Source organism: Dendropsophus ebraccatus, chromosome 15, assembly GCF_027789765.1.
Source record: "Dendropsophus ebraccatus isolate aDenEbr1 chromosome 15, aDenEbr1.pat, whole genome shotgun sequence".
Classification (NCBI taxonomy): Eukaryota; Metazoa; Chordata; class Amphibia; order Anura; family Hylidae; genus Dendropsophus; species Dendropsophus ebraccatus.
In genome coordinates, this window is record NC_091468.1 from 69764001 (window position 1) to 69775086 (window position 11086).

Here is an 11086-nt window from a genome sequence, read left to right on the forward strand (position 1 = left end):
TGAATGCCTATAATCTGTAGCGGCACTGTGACAGACTGAGCTGCCATTCCTGTTGCGTGAAATTTTTTGTATGGCAGCCATTTAATGGCAAATAATTAGTTATTTTAAGACAATGGTCGTTATTTGCCATGAAATGACGGACATCCACTATATTTCAGCAGCGTGTGAACAAAGCCTTTCTGTGTTTTCAATCCACTCCTGGTTTTGGTTGCAAAATACTGACAAAAAAACAGTGTGGGAACATGAGTTTTCGTTTTTTCCATAGCACTTTTTTACCTAGAAATTCACATGAGCCATTATTTTTTGCGTCACTAATTGTACTTTGCAATAGCAGCCTGAATTTTTTCATAAAATATGCTGCAAAACCAGAAAAAAATTATATTCGTGGTGAAATTGAAAAAAAAAATCTTTTTCTTTGTTTTTTTTTCGAATTTACGCCGTTTGTCTGATGGAAAAACTGACATGTTATATATGTTCCTCAAGTCGGTACGATTAAAACGATATGCAACTTGCATAACTTTTATTTTATTTGATGGCTTTTAAAAAAAATAAAATCATCTACAGCAAAAAAACGTTCCTTAAAATCGCTCCATTCCCAGGCTTATAGCGCTTTTAGCCTTTGGTCTATGGGGCTGTGTCAGGTGTCATTTTTTGCGCCATGATGTGTTCTTTCTATCGGTACCTTGATTGCGCATATGTGACTTTTTGATCGCTTTTTATTACAATTATTCTGGATTTGATGCAAACAAAAATGTACAATTTTTGCACTTTGGCTGGTCTTCGCGCTTGCGCCGTTTACAGTGTGAGATCAGGAATGTAATAAATTAATAGTTCACGCAATTGCGCGAGCGGCGATACCAAACATGTTTATTTATTTATTTTTAATTATAAATGGGGTCATTCAGACTTTTATTAGGGGAGGGTTTTTTTTATTCATGAAAACACTTTTTTTTTTTAGACTTCCACAGTAAGTCCCCCTGGGGTACCCCTATATACACATAACCGATCCCCCCCGGGGGACTTCTAATACAACTACACTGATCTCCCATAGAGATCAATGTACTTGTATTACACAGCACCGATCCATCAGATCGGTGCTCTATTGCTTTGGTCTGCTGCAGACCATTGCAATAGAACACCGAGCCGGGATCAGCGTCATACGTTCTTAAAAGGTTAAAGTGTACATGTCGTTTAATTTTTAATTATTTTTTTTTTGCATAACTCAATAGTAAATAGTATGTAACAATCCTGCTGCAAGTATGTAATAACATTGGAAATTTTGCTGCGAACTTGCAGCATGAAATCCGCTGCGGCTACGTCTGTGTGAATTTACCCTTATAATGGTTACAAAATGCTTTTTTTTTTTTTTTTTCTATTTGTGTCCATTGTTGGGGGAAAAAAAAATAAAGAAAAAAAAGTGTGCATTCTGCTGGCCATTTACCTATTTAATGAACAGGATGCCAAAAAAATTAAAAAATAAACCCTGACGGGAGTGATGGGCGATAATGACGATGATCTAATTAATTACCATGGACATAAGTGATCTGGTAAATAAATGAATGATGATATCCCTGTAAGGATGGCGCTATATGTTACATCAGCTATTGGCAGCGGACAGACATGTAGTGCTGGCTGATAAGTCGTGTGTTTTCTAGAACATGTTGTCGGCTTCTTTTCTATCCTGGGGACAGTATGTGAAATTGTAGCCGCAGACTCCATTGTGCCCATCTGTCTCCTCCACTTGTTTCTCCACCTCACTGCTGCACCATCTGCTGCTGTAATCTGACCTTCTCACCCTAGGCAATCCCACGCACACGCTTTTATTACATTACAGGGCTTAATAAACAGTCCTACAATCTATATATTATTTATTAGCCCTCTGTCAGAGATTCCAGTATTATCAAACGCAGCAACATGGCAGCATGCATGAAACCCAGCAGAGACTGCTAAAGTCTATGGGGTCTAGTGAGATCCACTCATCATTATTGTGGTTTACTATGAATGAAAGTCAGGAGGCCGATGCGGCACCACCCAGACTGCGGGGCAGGCCTATGTCCTGGGAACGCCCCTGATGGAGGATGAATTGTATAAAACTGCATAAAATGTATCTGCATTTTACATAATACATTTGGTACAACTTGCAGTCTAATAAACACACTTAAAAAAACTTCTTTAAAATCTACTATTGCCAGAAAGTGCCAGAGATTTGTAATTTACCTAAAAATCTCAAGTCTTCCAGTACTTATCAGCTGCTGTATGTCCTGCAGGAAATGGTGTATTCTCTCCAGTCTGACACAGTGCTCTCTGCTGCCACCTCTGTCCATGACAGGAACTGTCCAGAGCAGCAGCAAATCCCCATAGAAAACCTCTCCTGCTCTGGACAGTTCCTGACATGGACAGAGGTGGCAGCAGAGAGCACTGTCTCAGACTGGAGAGAATACAACACTTCCTGCAGGACATACAGCAGCTGATAAGTACTGGAAGTGAAATATAAAATTACATTACAGCACAAAACTGTTATCCATCTGTATGTGCGTACGGGGACGCGATCAGTGTCGCAGAAAAAAAAAATAACAGGTCCTAGTGCGGACCAGACTTTGCAGCACGGATGGCTATCTTCATGTAGTGCTCTGTGAAGCACATTGGTAAGTGCAGGTCGTGGGCCGCACTACAGAGGAGTGAATGAGGTCTGAGTGTAAAAGAAAGTCAGCACATTTTTCTGTAAATGCAAAGGTCACTATGAACAACATTTAAAAAACACATTGCAGACACAATCAATAGCAATAAATGATGCCTATTGCATGTGTGCCAGCTATCTTTCATGTTATTAGTAGAGATGAGTGCAACTCGAGCATGCCCAAGCCTATCCACCCGAAACTGAGTGTGCGGCATTTAATTAGCGGTATCTGCAGAAGTTGGATGCAGCCCTAAGGGCCCTATTACTCGGGACGATTATGGTTCAAAAAATTGTTAGATCATTCGAATTCGAACCATAATCGTTACGTGTAATAGCAGGCAGTGATTTAATGACCGAGAAATCATTAATGGTTTGATAAAATCTTGACCTATTTTTTTCGTTAATCATTCACAAATCGTTCGAACATCGTTCGTTGTAATAGTCTATCAACAAGGAAATGACGAGCGCAAGAACGACCGTAAGTAATCATCATCGTCCTGTGTAATAGGGTGAACGATTAAGATCGTTCGTCATAGCGGTCGTCTGAGATCGTTTATCGTTATGTAATACCACCCTAAGGCTGCCTTGAATGCAGGGATACAGCCATAGGTATCCTTGTTTTCCAGGACTCCCTAGGGTGGCATTCAACTTCTGAAGCCACCGGTAATCAAATGTTACACCGTCGGCTTTTGGTAGACAGGCTCGAGTTGCGCTCATCTCTAGTTATTAATAGTAACGACTTCATTATTTTGAGTTTTGGGGATGATGAGTTTCTTATCAGTTTCCTACTGGAATTAGCTGACTGCAGGATGGGAAATCACATACGTTTAGGGTTCTCTTAGACAAAGCAATTTTTAACAATTAACGACTAATGATAAACGATTGCAAACGAGATTGTTTATCGTTAACCTGAAATTGTTCACCATATTACACCGAGCAAAAGTCGTTACTACGATTGTTTACTCCATCTGATCCCAGCAGAAAAATGAACAATGTGCAATTACACTAAACGATTAGTAAACAAATGCAGAACTACAGCGAATGGTTAACAATGATTTTAGGGTCAGATCTAAATCAATGATCAATGATTTCTTGATCGTTGTCTGCAATTACACGGGACGATTATCATTTAAATTAGAATGATATAACGATTTTTCGCACGATAATGGTCCAGTGTAATAGGGCCCTTGGAGGTGGATTTTTGGACAATCCTCTTACGTAAATACACAGTACAATAGACTTTTATGTGGTCTCCGCATTAAATAATTTTAGAGAATATTTTTAGCCTGCTGTCCTAAGAGGCCTGCACTAATTCTTCTTCCAGATAAGTAGGTTAAAGCTGCAAATAATTGATGAAAAAAGTCTTCTCACATACATGTTAAAGATCTAAAGGTCCTATTACACAGAACGATTATCGGCCATATTCGGCCGATAATCGTCCAGTGTAATTGAAGGCAACGATCAGCCGACATGAACGTTGTCGGCTGATCATTGCAGTCGTTTCTCTTTCAACATGTTGAAAGACAAACGACTGTGATAGCTGTGATCTGCTGCCATCGCTTCGGGGAATAGGAAGCAGCATACCGCCGCTAAAAATATGTATATAAAAAATCCTCAATACTTATTTCCTGTTTGTGGATTTGTTCTATAGGAGGAGACATGGTACATACTGTGAATGGGTTGCTGGGCACGATGTGTTTAGTAAACAGGTTGAATAATAAAGCCTCGATTGTATCTTACAAGAAAAGGGAGAAAGAACATTGTCATTCTTCTATCGGGAATATTATCTGTAAAGACCTGTACGGACACACACCCTGCACAAACAGCTGACAAATAAGAAACTACTTTGCATATGAATTTGCTCAGTGTGAGAGAAGAGAAGGCCGATGTGACCGTCCCGGAGAGGATTTACATCACACACACAAAAACAATATTATCTTCCCTTCATAGCTTGGAATAGGATTTCTTACTGGAAGTTATACTAATGCTGGGACAAGAGTTGGTTTATACCAGAGAGAGATTTCTTAGGCTCAGTTGCCATTTTGTGTTCTCTTGTATGGAGATATATGTATTTCATGTCAATGGGAGATAACTAAAACCCTGTATTACATATTTATGTGGGAGATGTCTGTAAAGGCCCTATTACATGAAACAGTTCCTGACATGGACAGAGGTGGCAGCAGAGAGCACTGTGTCAGACTGGAGAGATTACACCACTTCCTGCAGGACATACAGCAGCTGATAAGTACTGGAAGACTGGAGATTTTTATTAGAAGTAAATTACAAATCTGTGGCACCAGTTTGATTTTTTTTTAATGAACTACCCCTTTAATAAATGGGGCACAAGGAGTATTATTTCTACAGGAGGAGATTATAAGCACAGGGGGCATTTTTTATTACACAGGGCACAGTGGGGGCGTTTTTAGTGACTGTAAGTACTGTTGGGGCAATATTTGTGAATAGAATAGCGCGTTATCAGTAAGGAGGTTATCATATTGTACACCAATGGGGGGGCAGCAAAGACAAGCTGCAGTTGTGGAAAGTCATCACTGGCGTCCGGGATGGATGGAGAAGTAATATACAAATTATTATTATTTATTTATTTATTTGGGGTTGGGCTATGGGGACAGGTTTCATGATAAAGTAATATCCAGGGGCGGTATCGCTTCTCGGCCTTTTGTCTAAGATCAAGTGTAGTATCTGTTCTTATCAGTTTAATATCTGATACGTCCCCTATCTGGGGGATTTTTAGAACAGGGAGATGGAAAAAGAGCTTGGTCTGTCCTCTCCAGGCATTGACCTGGTATTGCAGTGCTTCCAGGTTCAGTACAAAAAAAATAAAATTAAAATCCAGGGTGTATTTTGCTGTATAAACCCATAAGTAGACATATGCGCACCCCCAGCGGTGATCGCTTACATACTGACAGAGGGAAATGCAGACAGAGCCGTTCATCTGACAATGCATTTATAAGTATAGCTAAGGCGGCCTGACGCTTTCATTCTGCATGTCGCTATCGGGTCAAATATCTTTCTATTTTGAGATTAATGTGCATTATTTTTGTATCAGAAAATCCAAGGTTTGGTTGCTTAGCAACTGTCGTAGTAGTAACGAGGGATATTTGCATGTATAGAAACCGATAATCACAGAAAGAGCATCACATTAGTCTAAGTCCCATCTTACTGAATATATAAAAATGCCTTTCGTACTATGAAGCAAATACAGCTTTTTCTTAGTAGGCGTTCGCTACTTTTTTTTCACACATTTATGCATCAAGACATTGGTATATTATGATTATTAAGGTAAAATAATTGTATACACTGGTGGACGCCCACTCCCCTGTGCCAATTCCATAGGGGGGGGGTTAAATTTAACATGCAGTTCATGCAAATGTAGCATAGAGCACCGCAATGGGGCACTTGGACATTCTGGTGTGCCAATGTCATAGCGACATGTCAGAGGTTTGTATCAGTCGGGTCTAAGTACTGAGATCCCTGCCGACCGTTAGAATGAAGGGGCAGACACACTCAGCAGCCCACGCTCTGCCTCTTCATATCCGTCTCACTGCTAATGTAGTGGTGGATGGAATTATAATGGAGCCTTATACATATAGCCTTATATTTTAGCGGTGAGACATAGACGAAGCGTGGGCTGCCGTGCGCGACTGCCCCTTCATTCTAACGATCGGCGGTTGTCTCAGCACCTGGACCCCGACCGATACAAACTTCTGCTATGATGTGTCAGAAGTTTTTTTTAAATCAAAGGTACCCTAAACCCCTTAAAGGGGTATTCCCCCCAAAATTATTTTTGCATTAATACATTGCCCACCCGTAGCTTTCCATCTTTCCAATATCAATTTATTAGGAATTCTGCACAGTTTTGCTGTTATCCAAATGCATTGACCCCCATCAAACAGATAGAATAATCAGTCCTCAGTCCACTCCGACACGCTCCCTGCTCCTAACCCACACCCTCCGAGACGGCATCACGTGTCCTCCCTTTCTTCAATGGGCTGGGTTAGCACTTCTAACCCAGCCAATCTGAAGAGAAGGAGGACACTGATGGGGATGGCTGATGTTAGAGAGGGAGACAGTGATCAGTGCAGCTGTCTCCCTCTCTAACAGCAGCCACCCCCGTCACCCATACCGTGTGCCCCCCCCAGCCCTGTAGCACTCTGTGCCCCCCAGCGCTCACCTGCACTGTTCCCCCTGACTGCGCTCACACTGACAGCGCTCACCCGCGGCAACCCCCCCTGCGATCACCCGCGGCACCCCCCCCCCCTGCGATCACCCGCAGCACCCCCCTCCTCCGCGGCACTCATTTTCCACAACCCCCCCCCCCCCCAGTGTCACCTGCGGGCATTCCCCGCCGCCCGCTCTCATCATGCACCCGCGGCCGCACCCGACCCCCCCCACCCCGTCTCACCCGCGGCAGCACCCGACCCCCCCACCCCGTCTCACCCGCGGCAGCGCCCAACCCCCCCCACCCCGTCTCATCCGCGGCAGCACCCGACCCCCCCCCCCCCACCCCCTCTCACCCGCGGCCGCACCCGATCCCCCCCCCCCACCCCGTCTCACCCGCGGCAGCACCCGACCCCCCCCCCACCCCGTCTCACCCGCGGCCGAACCCGACCCCCCCACCCAGTCTCACCCACGGCAGCACCCGACCCCTCCACCCCGTCTCACCCGCGGCAGCACCCGACCCCCCCACCCCTTCTCACCTGCGGCCATCACCACCCCGGCCACACCCATGGTCCTCCTCCCCCCCTCTCACCCGCGGTAGCACCATCCCAGTCTCCCTGCTCTTCCGAGGCCTCCCGCAGCTCAGTAGCATCATGATCGGTGCTACTGAGCTGCGGAAGGCCTCGGAAGAGCAGGGAGACTGGGATGGTGCTACCGCGGGTGAGGAACGTGTGCCATGGGTGAGGCCAGGGTGGTGATGGCCGCCCGTGAGACGGGGTAGGGGGTCGGGTGCTGCCGCGGGTGAGACGGGGTGGGGGGGTCGGGTGATGCCGCAGGTGAGACGGGGTGTTGGGGGGGTCGGGTGATGCCGCAGGTAAGACGGGGTGGGGGGGGGGTCGGGTGATGCCGCAGGTGAGACGGGATGGGGGGTGGGTGGGTCGGGCGATGCCGCAGGTGAGATGGGGTGGGGGGGACAGGTGCTGCCGCAGGCTACATCTTGAACACCAACTCAGCTCTGCTACATCCCCAACACCAACTCAGCTCTGCTACATCCCCAACACCAACTCAGCTCTGCTACATCCCCAACACCAACTCAGCTCTGCTACATCCCCAACACCAACTCAGCTCTGCTACATCCTCAACACCATCTCAGCTCTGCTATATCCGTATCTCCATCTCAGCTCTGCTACATCCTCAACACCATCTCAGCTCTGCTATATCCGTATCACCATCTCAGCTCTGCTATATCCGTATCACCATCTCAGCTCTGCTATATCCCCATCACCATCTCAGCTCTGCTACACAATCATCAGACATAAGCATTGCATGATGGGAAATGTAGTTTCCTATCTTGATAATAGACCATCTTTTAGAAAAACTTGTAACTCTGGAACGGCAGCAGCTAGAAAGACGGGGGACGGCTCAAAATACTTAGGGGGGCTTGGTGAGTAAGACCAGCTAGGTTTGGGAGCATTTCATTTTTTTTGCTCTTGGGGGGAATACCCCTTTAAGGTCAAAGCCAATTTTCATTTTTGCGCTTTTGCTTTTTCCACTTTATGTTTAAAAGGCCATAGCGCTTGCATTTTTTCACCTAGAGACCCATATGAGCCCTTATTTTTTGTGACACCAATTGTACTTTGCAATGACAGACTTAATTTTTCCATAAAATATGCTGCAAAACCGGAAAAAAATAATTTGTGCTGTCAAATTGAAAAAAAAAAAAGGAATTTGTTTTCATTTCAGGGAGTTTTGTGTTTATGCTGTTCGCCCTCTGGTAAAACTGACAAGTTATCTATGTTCCTCACATCAGTACAATTACAACATTATGTAACTTGTATAACTTTTATTTTATTTGACAGCTTTTAAAAAATTAAAACCTTTTCTAAAAAACAAAATGTGTTTAAAATCGCTCCATTTCCATGCTTATAGCACTTTTATCCTTTGGTCTATGGGGCTGTGTGAGGTGTCATTTTTTGCGCCATGATCTGTTCTTTCTATCGGTACCTTGTTTGCATATACGCCACTTTTTGATCACTTTTTATTGCATTTTTTTCTGGATTTGATGCAACCAAAAATGCACAATTTTGCACTTCGGAATTTTTTAGCGCTTACGCCGTTTACCATGCGAGATCAGGAATGTGATAATTTAATAGTTTGGGCAATTACGCACACAGCGATACTGAATATGTTTGTTTACTTTTATTAGGGGAGGGGATTTTTTATTAATAAAAAAAAACATTTTTACTTTTTTTTCTAACTTTAACTAGAAGCCCCGTTGGGAGACTACTATATACACAGCATTGATCTCTCATAGAGATCAATGCTGTGTATATACACAACAATGATCCATTAGATCTGTGATACATTGGTCTGGCCTGCTTCAGACCAGAGCAATGTATTGCCAAGCCGAGATCAGTGTCATTGCGACTCACCATCTGAGTTATACTCGTTTTTTGCCGAATGCTGCCACAACAAGGCGCGCCGCCGCGAACAGGCATGAGCCGCAGAATCTGCCGGAATTTATCCCTGTAGATTTCGTTGTGTGAACCTACCCTTTAGAGTGTTTCTATGGGAATTTAGACCCTTCATCTAGAAAAGGATGTGTGTAGTCAGACATGGATGTTGAAGGAAAGGACTTCTAGGCACTGTACTAGTTCCTCCCAATGGTGTTCAGGTCAGGGCTCTGTTCAGACCAGGGCTCTGTTCAGTCAAGTTATACCAGACCAAACTCATCCAACTGGGCCTATATGGACCTTGCTGTGTACACTAGAGAGTCATGTTACAACAGAAAAAAGTCTTCGGAATGGGACAGCAGTGCACACGCCTTATAGAATAACGCCCGTTACCATTTGTACTTTTTTACCTAATAGTTCTAACTTTATTTGCAAAGTTGGGTGTAATACTAAAGCTTTGGCTCTCCAGGCATGATGCAAATTATAGTTTCGCAACAGCTGGAGGACCACTGGTTTGACGTCCCTGAAGTAGACATCGGCCAGGCTGAAGCAATGAGACGTCTATCAGACTATCTTAGGGTGCATTTATACAAAGATTAATTTGACAAATTTCGGAAGCCAAAGCCAGGAATGGATTTGAAAAGAGGAGAAATCCCAGTGTTTCCTTTATGACCTGATCCCGGTTTATAGTCTGTTCCTGGCTTTGGCTTCAAAGATCTGTCAGATAAATCTGTCTGTGTAAACGCACCATTAGGGTCATTTTACACAGGCCGATTATTGCCAACGAGCATTGCTGGAATTGCTCATTGGGCCGAAAATCTCCCCTTGTTAAAGTGAAAATGTCAACTCCTCAGCTGATCACATCTTTTGAGCAACCCTAAGGCCGCATTCACACATTCCGTGAGGAAGGACGTGCTATGGACCAGATTCATGGACCTCCCACCATCATGTATCATTATGATGCCGGGAGAGACGCAACCGTTTAAATGTTTGGGATACTGTACTGACAGAGTGTCAGAACAGTACCATGTACATTTAATCAGTTATGTGAGATACATATTAATACATGATGCCGGGAGGTCCGTGAATCTGGTCTGAAGCACATCCTCCGTGCGCGTACTATATTCACAAATAAGGCCTGAAAATCATCATTTACCAGCCACGCATCTTCCTGTGTAAACGCCCCACTTGACGCCCATTGGTGGGCTGACCTAGAGGGGGTGTGGCCTAGACCTTTAGGCCAGCCTGTTCCAATGGCCGACGAGGGGGCGGGGCCAATGGTGGTGCAGTGGGCAGGGCTAAGTGGTGCTAATTCCGCGAGGCCCCATCCACTCGCAAAAAGGAGGTGACAGTGTAACTTTAAGCACAATGTTATAGAAAATTGGCTTTTATAATAAACCTATAGGAAGTGAATGAAGGGGACAGTTATTGCTGCATTTGCATGGAACGATTATCGTTCGGATTTTCGCATAAACGATTGCATTTGAGCGATAATCGTACCATGTACACACAGCAAACGATCAAACGACGAGCGAGAAATCGTTCATTTTGATCTTTCAACATGTTCTTAAATTGTCGTTCGCTGAAAATTCGCAGATCACTTCGTGTAAACAGTCTTTCACCGATTTACCTTATGTAAAAGATGGGCTTAAGTGATCTTAAAAACGATCGCAATAACGATTTTTCTTACGAATTTTCTAACGTTTTTTCTAACGATTTATTCGTCTAAATGCTGATCGTTATAAAAACCAAATCGTTAAATGATCGATTGGGCAAA

The 11086-nt window shown here is 44.0% G+C and overlaps 1 pseudogene; it reads left to right on the forward strand.

The window, feature by feature from the left end:
- Nucleotides 1–5338: 5338 nt before the first annotated feature.
- LOC138774599 (U2 spliceosomal RNA) lies at nt 5339–5514 on the forward strand (annotated as a pseudogene).
- Nucleotides 5515–11086: the final 5572 nt, after the last annotated feature.